The 13,412-nt window shown below is 42.6% G+C and overlaps 1 protein-coding gene across 2 annotated transcripts in view; it reads left to right on the top strand.

Annotated features, from left to right (window-relative positions):
- The window catches only part of NPTN (neuroplastin), a 136,347-nt gene that overhangs the window by 121,611 nt on the left and 1,324 nt on the right, over window positions 1-13,412 (top strand). The window contains exon 9 of one of the 2 annotated variants that reach the window (XM_069765635.1): window positions 4,620-5,028. The exons of the other annotated variant lie outside the window; for it this stretch is intronic. The gene's annotated coding sequence lies outside the window, so the exon portion shown is untranslated. Of the gene's footprint in view, window positions 1-4,619; window positions 5,029-13,412 lie in introns of those variants that run through there. 2 annotated transcript variants of the gene reach the window in all.

The raw sequence follows: 13,412 nt of genomic DNA, 5'->3' as shown, positions 1-13,412 counted from the left end.
GAGATGCAAACATGTATATACTGAGGTGAAAATGAGGGGTGTGAGGTGAAAATGAAAAGGTGTGAGTGCAAAATGAGAGGAGCGAGGGAAAATAGTGGAGTGATCGGAAAATGACAGATGTGAGGTCGAAATGACAAGTGTTAGGGGGGAATGAGAGGAGTGAGGGGGAAATTGAAAGATGTGATTGGGAAAATGAGAGGCGTGATGGGAAAATAAGAGAAGTGAGGTGCTATAACTAACCACAGATATTTACTATGCCCAGGCAACGCCGGGCTCTTCAGCTAGTCTACTATATAAAGCTGAATGTGTGTGTATGTGTGTATGTCCGGGATTGGCATCTGCACCGTCGCAGCTACAGCAACAAAATTTTGCACAGTCACACGTCTGGACCCCGAGAGCGTCATAGGCTACGTTGTGAGGTGAAATTTTAACCCCGCGCTTTCCAATTCACCAAACAATTTTGCCCCTATCTACATAATGGGGAAAAAGTGAAATGAAAAGTGTTGGAGGCGTCGCAGCTACAGCCACAAAATTTTGCACAGTCACATGTCTGGACCCCGAGAGCGTCATAGGCTACGCTGTGAGGTGAAATTTTTAACCCCGCGCTTTCCAATTCACCAAACAATTTTGCCCCTATCTACATAATGGGGAAAAGTGAAAGGAAAAGTGTTGGAGGCAAATTGACAGCTGCCAGATGTGAACAAGGGGGACTTAAAGAATGAGAGCGATGGCGCCAAAGAGTATATACCATACAGTTGCTAAGGTGGGACCCCGACATGGGATACTCACCACACACGGGGATATGAACACACACACAAAATGCGCCACACACTACCACGTGCTTGAACACATATACCACCCTCAGCACACATTTCACCACACATACACCAACCTCGCCACATAAAAGTCGAAACACTAAAGTCGCCGCTCAAAACTCACCACGCGCAAAACTCGCCACATGCAAAAAATAGGCTCACGCAAAACTCACACAAGTGCAAAACTCACCACATGGAAAACTCGCCACACACAAAACTTGCACATGCGGAAAAATTGCCACATGCACAAAATTTGCAACACATGCAAAAGTTGCCTCACACAACTTGCACATACTCAAAAGGCACCAGACATAAAACTCACCACGCGCAAAACTCGCCATGCGCAAAACTTGCTGCACACAACTTGCTACACTAACCTGTCACATGCAACTCGACACACAAAAAGTTGCTACACGCATGTTGCCACACAACTCCTCTCACAAAATTCGCTACATGCATGTCGCCACACACAACTCAACACACACAACTTGACAAACGAAACTCGCCCTAAAACACACACAAGTCTGGTATTAGCCTTCAAAAATAAAAATCTGATTAATAAGCAGACAAACTACAAGAGCAACAAATGTACCATATAGGAAATACGGCAGCTGTCAGTCACATGACCTGTCTATTATGTGTATGTGTGAGCTAATATATACTGCCAGGGGGGAGGGCTTCCTGTTGGCTGGGGATTTATCAGGCTGCCAATTTATCTTACAAATACGGAGGTAAAAATACTGAGCAAATAACGTGTTAACGAGGTCTAATACAGGAGATCACACAGGTATATACTATATACAGGGGAGATGACACACAGATATATACTATATACAGGAGAGATGACACACAGGTATATACTATATAAAGGAGGAGATGACATACAGGTACATACTATATACAGGAGGAGATGACATACAGGTATATACTATATACAGGAGGAGATGACACACAGGTATATACTATATACAGGAGCAGATTACCTACAGGTATATACTATATACAGGAGGAGATGACATACAGGTATATGCTATATATAGAAGATGACATACAGGTATATACTATATACAGGAGGAGATGACACACAGATATATACTATATACAGGGGAGATGACACACAGGTATATACTATATACAGGAGGAGATGACATACAGGTATATACTATATATAGGAGATGACATACAGGTATATACTATATATAGGAGGAGATGACCTACAGGTATATACTATATATAGGAGATGACATACAGGTATATACTATATATAGGAGGAGATGACATACAGGTATATACTATATACAGGGGAGATGACACAGCAGGTATATACTATATACAGGGGAGATGACATACAGGTATATACTATATACAGGAGATGACATACAGGTGTATACTATATATAAGGAAGATGACAAACATGTATATACTGAGGTGAAAATGAGAGGTGTGAGGTGAAAATGAAAAGGTGTGAGTGCAAAATGAGAGGAGTGAGGGAAAATAGTGTAGTGATCGGAAAATGACAGATATGAGGTCGAAATGACAAGTGTTAGGCGGGAATGAGAGGAGTGAGGGAGGAAATGAGAGGAGTGAGGGAGAAAATGAGAGGGGGAAATTGAAAGATGTGATTGGGAAAATGAGAGGCGTGATGGGAAAATAAGAGAAGTGAGGTGCTATAACTAACCACAGATATTTACTATGCCCAGGCAACGCCGGGCTCTTCAGCTAGTGTATATATATATATATATATATATATATATATATATATATATATATATATATATATATATATATATATATATATATATATTATTATATAAAGCTGAATGTGTGTGTATGTATGTGTGTATGTCCGGGATTGGCATCTGCACCGTCGCAGCTGCAGCCACAAAATTTTGCACAGTCACACGTCTGGACCCTGAGAGCGTCATAGGCTATGTTGTGAGGTGAAATTTTAACACCGTGCTTTCCAATTCACCAAACAATTTTGCCCTAATGGGGAAAAAGTGAAAGGAAAAGTGTTGGAGGCAAATTGACAGCTGCCAGATGTGAACAAGGGGGACTTAAAGAATGAGAGCGATGGCGCCAAAGAGTATATACCGTACAGTTGCTGAGGTGGGGCCCCGACATGGGATACTCACCACACACGGGGATATGAACACACACACAAAATGCGCCACACACTACCACGTGCTTGAACACATATCACCCTCAGCACACATTTCACCACACATACACCAACCTCGCCACATAAAAGTCTGAACACAAAAGTCGCCGCTCAAAACTCGCCACGCGCAAAACTCTCCACATGCAAAACTAGGCTCACGCAAAACTCACCACACGTGCAAAACTCACCTCATGGAAAACTCGCCACACGCAAAACTTGTACACACGGAAAAATTACCACATGCACAAAAGTTGCAACACATGCAAAAGTTGCCTCACACAAAACTTGCACATACTCAAACGCACCACACATAAAACTCGCCACGCGCAAAACTCGCCATGCGCAAAGCTTGCTGCACACAACTTGCTACACTAACCTGTTACATGCAACTCGACACACAAAAAGTTGCTACACGCATGTCGCCACATGCAACTCAACACACACAACTTGACACATGAAACTCGCCCTAAAACACACACAAGTCTGGTATTATCCTTCAAAAATAAAAATCTGATGGATGGGGTGTGAGGTGAAAATGAAAAGGTTTGAGTGCAAAATGAGGAGTGAGGGAAAATAGTGGAGTGATCGGAAAATGAGAGATGTGAGATCGAAATGACAAGTGTTAGGGGGGAATGAGAGGAGTGAGGGAGAAAATGAGAGGTATAAGGGAGAAAATGAGAGATGTGAGGGGGAAAATGAGAGGCATGATGGGAAAATAAGAGACATGAGGTGGTATAACTAACCACAGATATTTACTATGCCCAGGCAACGCATGGTCTAACAGGCTTTCCATAAACTAGCGACCCAGATGTCGCCATGGCAACGATCGGGCCATGGCGGGGGCGCTGATAGGAGGAGAGAGGGGGCTCCCTCTCAAAGCCTTCTAAATGCTGCGACAGATATCGACCGCAGTATTTGGGGGGATTAAATGGCCTGGTGCAGTGAGGGCACCGCTTCTGGCAGCAAGAGTCGCGGGACAAGCTATCATGTTAGCTGATGGCGATCGTGCGTGCCCAACTCCTGTGCCAGTGCACTAACCAGGACGTATCTATACGTCCTAGGCCTGGAACCAATATATGCAAGGTCGTGAAAGGGATAAAACAGACGTGTGTGTGTGTATATATAGATAGATAGATATATTCTATATATACAAAACGGCCTCGGCCTATCAGCGACGGGCACAGTCCGGCGGCGAAATGGCCACGCCCTGCTTCCCTGCCGTCAGTGCCCACTCCATACTCCCCTCCAGTCAGCGCTCACACAGGGTTAATGGCTGTGTTGCACCGCTTTATGCCGCGGTGTAACACACTCCGTTAACGCTGCTATTAACCCTGTGTGACCAACTTTTTAAAAATATCTAATGTTAAAAATAATAATAAAAAAAAATAATTATATACTCGCCCTCCGTCGGCCCCCCGGATTCAGCCAAGGCCTTTCCCGCATCTCTCGACGCTCTGGTGACCGGTCCATGCATTGCGGTCTTGCGAGACCGCTACGTCATCATCTCGCGAGACCGCAATGCACTCTTGGGACCGGAGCGTCGCGAGGAGCATCGGTAAACGCCTCGGCTGGATCCGGGGGGGCCGACGGATGGTGTATATAACTATTTTTTATTTTAATTCTTTTTTTTTTTTTTTTAACAGGGATATGGTGCCCACATTGCTATATACTACGTGGGCTGTGTTATATACTACATCTCTGTGCTATATACTACGGTATGTGGGCTGTACAATATACTACGTGGCTGTGGTATATATTACGAGGCTGGGCAATATACTACATCGCTGTGCTCTATACTACGTGACATGTGTTATACTACGTCTCTGCTATATATTACGTGGCTGGGCAATATATTACGTGGCTGGGCAATACATTACGTGGCTGGGCAATATACTACTTGTCTGTGTTATTTACTACATGGGCTGGGCAATATACTACATGGGCTGTGTTATATGCTACTTGGCTGTGCTATATTTCTCTGCTGTATCTGTGCATCATGAATCGTGGTATGTGTTACAAGGAATGAAGAAAAATAAAGTGGCACTCACCCAATATTGCTATATGAACAATGTCCTTTATTCAGAGTATACACTCACAGACATCGGGTGGAGAGGCGGCTTGGTAGGAAGGGAGGTGCAAGAGGAGGCAAGAGGACGACGGCCGTTTCGCGCCTGCGCGCTTCAACGGGTCCAGGTGCATGAATTAAGAACGTCACATCCTATATAGAGGACTAAACATCATGGTGTGAACAGGTGATACCATTAAAAACATATTTGGATACAAACACCAAATTATGCTAATAAGCACAAGTACAAACGCTTTTTGTATATACTATACATAATGCTAATACAAAAAATATAATTCTTACAGGAAAATAGACATGTCCAATTTGTCATTCAATCCTATTGCGCCTTGCGCATTCGTTTCAATAATCCACCTTGCTTCACGTTGTAACAATGCATTACCTCGATCTCCTCCATTCTGGGGATTTTTTACGATTTCCAAGCCTGCAAACCGCAAGACATTCGGGTCTGCATTATGTATGTCACGCATATGCTTAATAAAGCGGGGACAGCCCTTCCCAGAGGAGACCGAACTATAATGTTCTCTAAACCTATGATAAAGTGGGCGGATAGTTTTACCAATATAGAAGGAATGGCATGGGCACATAATTAAATAAACCACATACTGTGATTTACATGTTATTAATTGACGGACTGTGTGACAGATGGGACCAATATGAATGGGATTATCAAGTAGTCTAAATCGACAATAACTGCAATTTCCACATTTGTGGTTACCCGTAGGTTGCAGTTCCCTCAACCAATTTGAATTTTCAATGGCTGACAAGCGGTTTTTCACAATAAGGTCCCCCAATTTTTTTGTTCGTCTATAGGCGAAAATTGGGTGATTTTTTGTCAAAGATGAAAGTTCCCGATCAGACTGTTGAATGTGCCAGTTTTTTTGTATAGCCGCATAAATTACTTTATTCATCGGGCTATGCATGAATGTAAATACAAATTTATTACTATCACTGTCACTAGGGGAACTTTTTATTTTTTTACGATTTTTAAGCAGATCCTCTTGTGCTAATTTCCTAACCCTATTTTCTGCTACCGACAAAATTTTGGGGGGATAATTTCTTTCTAGAAAATTGGTTTTGAGTTCAGCTATTTGTTTATCGAAAACTTCCTCATTATTGATAATTTTCCTATATCTAACCATCTGGCTGTAAGGTATGCTGTTTTTTGTGTGAAAAGGATGAGCGCTATTAAAATGCAATAAACTATTTGTCGCTGTCAATTTTTTATGTACCGATGTATTAATTTTACCTTCGGCTATCTCGATCTTAACATCTAAAAATTCAAGCGACAAGCCCCCAAATACGGCGGTAAACTGCATATTGTCATCATTATTATTGTTGAGATAAGAAACAAAATTCTCAAAATCCTGTTTTGAGCTATCCCACACAATAAAGACATCATCTGCAAACCTATAATAGGCACGTATAAACCGCAAAAACGGGTTCTTAATAGAGGTTATATATAGTTCCTCAAACACTGCTAGAAATAAATTCGCAAAAACACATGCGACCGGCGTGCCCATTGCGGTTCCGGTTCGTTGTAGGAACCATTTATTAATGAACCTGAACGCGTTGTGTGATAATACAAAGTCCAGGCTTTCAGTGATAAAATCAATGAAGTCCTGGTCTTTATTACAATTCTGTAATATCAAATGTATTGCTTCGATGCCTTTATTGTGGGGGATCCGTGTATACAAATTCACGATATCAATTGAAACTAATGAAAAAGTGGGCTGCCAATCTAAAGCGCGTAAAGCTAGTAAAAAATCTCCAGAATCCTTAACAAAGGAGGGAACTTTATGCAGCAGGGGTTTGAGCAACCAATCCAGGAATTTAGACAAGGGCTCCGTTAGTGAGCCAATGCCCGATATTATAGGTCTTCCGGGCGGTTTAGTAGCATGTTTATGAATTTTTGGCAAACTGTACCAGTTAGGGATAGTAGGATGTTCAGGAAGCAGTTTCTCTGCTTTATTTTTTAATAGAACACCTTTTGTTACATATTTATTCAAATGCTTTCTCAGTTTTTCTTTAAATTTCGAGGTAGGGTTGAAATCTAACGGAGTATATGTACATCTATCATTCAACTGGGACATTGCCTCCTCAATATAGTAACTTCTATCAAGAATAACTATATTGCCCCCCTTGTCTGCTTTCCTGAATATTGTGTTATTCCACCGCTGCATTTCATGAATAGCATTCTCCTCTTCCCTTGACAAATTTTTTTGGGGATGGCGATATAGAATGGCTTCCACGTCCTTTATCACCAAATCCTGGAATAAGTCTACAGCATTTCCTGGAGAGATGGGAGGCATAAACGTTGATTTTGTGCCCCCTTTAAAAGGTTCTATGCTGGGGGCACCCTCTGTAATAATATTTAAGTCGCGTATTGTGGCCGTTGATTCATCCAGACTAGCAAGGAGCCATGCGTCTTCAATATCTTTCTGATCAATGGGTGGAAAAGCCATGAAGCCTAAATTCCCAATACGGGCAGGACTTTCTGTAGAAGTATCAGAAGAAGATTTTTTCTCTTTGATATTTGAAAAGAATTTTTTTAGATGCAGCTTTCTTGTGGCTTTAAACAAATCGATCTTAAAATCTGTAAAATTAAATTCCTCTGGGATACAAAAATTTAAACCCAACGATAATACTTTTTCTTGCTCCTGGGTCAAAGTTCTTTTAGACAAATTAATTATTTGCAATTTGTTACTATCTGTTATCACTTTCTCCAGGATACTTGTTTGCGTTTCTTTTGTGGGTTTCTTTTTTTCGTCCACCTCGTCGGGTCTTTTTTCTAAAGGGATATCACTGTGAAGGCAAACAGCTGTGGCTCCTTGATTATCTGGACCCTCTTCTACCCCACTAGAATCGGAGTCTGTTACCCATCCATCTCTTTGCATTTTTCGTTTATTAAATTTTCTAAAAGATTGATTTCTTTGGAAATTCCTCTTTTTGCTGCTAAACTTGTTCCAGGAAAAAATCTGCCCAGTGGCAAAATCATTTTTGTCTCTCAAAAATTTATCTTTTTTCTTTTGTTTTGTTTCAATCTGTATTAAAACCAATTTTTTATTCAATTTTTTTTAAAAATGCCTTATTTTGAATTTCCGCAACACGTGAACTCAGTTCTTGTTTAGCATTCTCCAATTGCTCACACAATACAGCATATTCTTTTTCATTTTGTGTAATTACTAGTGCCAGTAGATTACGTGAACATTGTAAGTGAATCTCTTCCCAAGCCTTCTGAAATAATTCGTCACCGCTAAATTGTGATATTTCCTTGTAAACCCGTAGTCCCCTTGGGACGCGTCCACATTCTGTATACGATTTTAAAGATTGAATAGTCCAATATAGTCTGATTTCCCTCTCAGCCAAAGAATATATCTTTGTTTCAAGCGTTTTTGTGCTTATAAGCAGTAATTCATCTTTATGGTTGCAATCCATAAAAAACTCCCCTGCACCCTCTCTACCAGCCTGTAAACCATCCTCCAATGCAACGCCTGGGTCCGAGTCCATATTATCTTCTTGACATATATCCATTGCGTTGAATATAGGCTTTATATACAACACTTGTGCTCAATTCAAAAAGTAAAGAAGACTAAACAAAAATGTAAAGGTAAAGATAGAATGGCACCAAGTGTTTCCTCCACGAATATGGTATAACGTGGGGTATGCCTAGACTGTCAAACAAACAGCGCTGGAAAATGGAGACTCAATTTAGAACCACTGTGGCATGCGGTAATCAAAAGCATTAGGGTGGTGCTCAACAAAAAAGCAATGAAGATCCAAGGAATGAAGAAAAATAAAGTGGCACTCACCCAATATTGCTATATGAACAATGTCCTTTATTCAGAGTATACACTCACAGACATCGGGTGGAGAGGCGGCTTGGTAGGAAGGGAGGTGCAAGAGGAGGCAAGAGGACGACGGCCGTTTCGCGCCTGCGCGCTTCAACGGGTCCAGGTGCATGAATTAAGAACGTATGGTATGTGTTAGAGAAGGGCCCACTGAGGCTCTTTCGCCCAGGGCCCTCAAAAAACCAGTCCGCCTGCAAATTGGCGCGGAATTTGAACCACGCTTCGCTAATTGGTCGCGGCCGGCCGAATCCTGGGTATAAATTGCATCATTCTGAAAACTTCATAAACTATATACATATTCTAGAACAGAGGTCCCCAACTCCAGTCCTCAAGGCCCACCAACATGTCATGTTTCCAGGATTTCCTTAGTCTTGCCCAGGTAATAATTGCATCACCTGTGCAATGCAAAGGAAATCCTGAAAACATGACCTGTTGGTGGGCCTTGAGGACTGGAGTTGGGGACCTCTGTTCTAGAATACCCGATGCGTTAGAATCGGGCCACCATCCAGTGTGTGTATGTATGTATGTATGTGTGTGTATATATATATATATATATATATATATATATATATATATATATATATATATATATATATATATATATATATATATATATATATACACATACATACATACATACATACATACATACATACATACATACATACATACATACATACATACACACATATATATATATATATATATATATATATATATATACATACATACATATACATATATACACACACACGCACACTTACCCAGATGACTTAGCGGTCTCGCAATATACTGTGTGTGTGTATATATATTATATACAGACCACCTTCTCATTTAAAGATTTTTCTGTATTTTCATTACTATGAATACCGTATATACTCGAGTATAAGCTGAGATTTTCAGCCCATTTTTGGGGGCTAAAAGTCCCCTTCTCGGCTTATACTCGAGTCATACGCAGGGGTCGGCAGGGGAGGGTGAGCTATCTAATTATACTCACCTACTCCTGGTGCGGTCCCTGCACGTCTCTGCTTCTTCCAGCGCTGCATATTCTTCCTGTACTGAGCGGTCACATGGTACCGCTCATTACAGTAATGAGTATGCGGCTCCACCTCCCATAGGGGTGGAGCTGCATATTCATTACTGTAATGAACGGTAACGGTGACCGCTCAGTACAGGAAGAATATGCAGCGGCGGGAGAAGCAGGGACTGCACCGCGCCTGGAGCAGGTAAGTATACGGGGAGGGGGAGCGCAGCGCGATATTTACCTGCTCCTCGTTTGGGTGCGGCTCCGTCATCAGCGTCCTCTGGCTGTGACGCTCAGGTCAGAGGGCGCGGTGACGTTGTCAGTGCGCGCCCTCTGCTGAACGTCAGTGCTGAGGACGGAACCACACCCGAACGAGGAGCAGGTAAAAGTGCCGGGGTCCTGAGCGACGGAGAAGTGAGTATATGATTTTTTTTTTTTATCGCAGCCACAGCATAAGGGGCAGTGACTGTATGGAGCATCTATGGGGCCAAAATGATTGTGCAGAACTATAAGGGGCAGTGACTGTATGGAGCATCTTATGGGGCCATAACTTTGTGCAGCACTATAAGGGGCAGTGACTGTATGGAGCATCTTATGGGGCCATAACTTTGTGCAGCACTATAATGGGGCAAGTGACTGTATGGAGCATTTGTATGGGGCCATAATGTTTGTGCAGCTTTATAAGGGGCAAGTGACTGTATGGAGCATCTTATGGGACCATAACGTTTGTGCAGCACTATATGGGGCAAATATCTTTATGGAGCATCTTATGAGGCCATTATCAACATTTGTGCAGCATTATATTGGGCAAATGTGTCTATGGAGCATCTTATGGGGCCATTATTAACCTTTATGCAGGATTATATTGGGCATATTTTAATATGGAGCTTCTTATGGGGCCCGTCTTAAACTTTATGGAGCATTATATGGGGCTCCTGATTCAATATGGATATTCAAAAACACTTGACCTACTGATGTCTCAATTAATTTTACTTTTATTGGTATCTATTTTTACTTTTGACATTTACCAGTAGCTGCTGCATTTCTATCCCTAGGCTTATACTCGAGTCATTAAGTTTTCCCAGTTTTTTATGGCAAAATTAGGGGAGTCGGCTTATACTCACGTATATACGGGTATTGTAAATTCACACTGAAGGCATCAAAACTATGAATTAACAAATGTGGAATTATATACTTAACAAAAAAGTGTGAAACAACTGAAATTATGTCTTATATTCTAGGTTTTTCAAAGTAGCCACCTTTTGCTTTGATGACTGCTTTGCACACTCTCGCCATTCTCTTGATGAGCTTCAAGAGGTAGTCACCGGAAATGGTTTTCACTTCACAAGGTGTGCCCTGTCAGGTTTAATAAGTGGGATTTCTTGCCTTATAAATGGGGTTGGGACCATCAGTTGTGTTGTGCAAAAGTCTGGTGGATACACAGCTGATAGTCCTACTGAATAGACTGTTAGCTGCTTTTTTCTTGCCATAATACAAATTCTAAGTAAAGAAAAACGAGTGGCCTTCATTACTTTAAGAAATGAAGGTCAGTCAGTCTGAAAAATTGGGAAAACTCTGAAAGTGTTCCCAAGTGCAGTGGCAAAAAACCATCAAGCGCTACAAAGAAACTGGCTCACATGAGGACCGCCCCAGGAAAGGAAGACCAAGAGTCACCCCTGCTTCTGAGGATAAGTTTAACAGAGTCACCAGCCTCAGAAATCGCAGGTTAACAGGAGCTCAGATTAGAGACCTGGTGAATGCCACACAAGAGTTCTAGCAGCAGACACATCCCTACAACAACTGGTAAGAGGAGACTTTGTGCAGCAGGCCTTCATGGTAAAATAGCTGCTAGGAAACCAATGCTAAGGACAGGCAACAAGCAGAAGAGACTTGTTTGGGCTAAAGAACACAAGGAATGGACATTAGACCAGTGGAAATCTGTGTTTTGGTCTGATGAGTCCAAATTTGAGATCTTTGGTTCCAACCACCGTGTCTTTGTGCGACGCAGAAAAGGTGAACGGATGGACTCTACATGCCTGGTTCCCACCGTGAAGCATGGAGGAGGAGGTGTGATGGTGTGGGGGTGCTTTGCTGGTGACACTGTTAGGGATTTATTCAAAATTGAAGGCATACTGAACCAGCATGGCTACCACAGCATCTTGCAGCGGCATGCTATTCCATCCGGTTTGCGTTTTAGTTGGACCATCATTTATTTTTCAACAGGACAATGACCCCAAACACACCCCCAGGCTGTGTAAGGGCTATTTAACCAAGCAGGAGAGTGATGGGGTGCTACGCCAGATGACCTGGCCTCCACAGTCACCAGACCTGAACCCAATCGAGATTGTTTGGGGTGAGCTGGACCGCAGAGTGAAGGCAAAAGGGCCAACAATTGCTAAGTGCTAAGCAGCTCTGAGAACTCCTTCAAGATTGTTGGAAGACCATTCCCGGTGACTACCTCTTAAAGCTCATCAAGAGAATACCTAGAAGAACCTAGAATATAAGACATAATTTAAGTTGTTTCACACTTTAAGTATATAATTCCGCATGTGTTAATTCATAGTTTTGATGCCTTCAGTGTGAATGTACAATTTTCATGAAAATACAGAAAAATCTTTAAATGAGGTGTCCAAACTTTTGGTCTGTACTGTTTGCCTGTCCTTCTGTCACGGTTATTCGTTCGCTGATGGTTATTCGTTCGCTGATTGGTCTCGGCAGCTGCCTGTCATGGCTGCCGCGACCAATCAGCGACGGCCACAGTCCGGTTAGTCCCTCCCCTACTCCCCTGCACTCACTGCCCGGCGCCCGCTCCGTAATCCCCTCCGCTCACACAGGGTTAATAGCAGCGGTAACGGCCCGCGGTGTAACGCACTCCGTTACCGCTGCTATTAACCCTGTGTCCCCAACTATTTACTATTCATGCTGCCTATGCAGCATCAATAGTAAAAATGTCATGTTAAAAATAATAATATAAAAAATGCTATACTCACCCTCCGCCACCTTTTCCGCTCCTCTGGACGCTCCCGGGACCGCGCCATTGCAAGCGGCAGCTTCCGCTCCCAGGGCTGGTGTGCGACAAGGACCTGCCGTGACGTCACGGTCATGTGACCGCGACGTCATCATAGGTCCTGCTCACACCAGCCCTGGGAGCGGAAGCTGGCGCTTGCAATGGAGCGGTCCCAGGAGCGTCCAGAGGAGCGGAAAAGGCGGCGGAGGGTGAGTATAGCAGGACTTCCAACGGGCCTTCGGAAGGTGAGTATATGTTTATTTGTTTTTTAAGTCTCTATACTACGTGGTTCTGTGCTGGGCAATATACTACGTGGCTGGCCAATATACTACGTGGCTCTGCTATATACTATGTGGCTCTGCTATATACTATGTGGCTGGGCAATATACTACGTCACTGGGCAATATACTATGTGACTGGGCAATATACCGTACTACGTGGGCTGTGCTATATACTATGTGGCTGGGCAAT

Source organism: Ranitomeya imitator, chromosome 4 (genome assembly GCF_032444005.1).
Source record: "Ranitomeya imitator isolate aRanImi1 chromosome 4, aRanImi1.pri, whole genome shotgun sequence".
Classification (NCBI taxonomy): Eukaryota; Metazoa; Chordata; class Amphibia; order Anura; family Dendrobatidae; genus Ranitomeya; species Ranitomeya imitator.
Note: the sequence above shows the minus strand (reverse complement) of the source record. Positions and strands in the feature narration are given on the sequence as shown.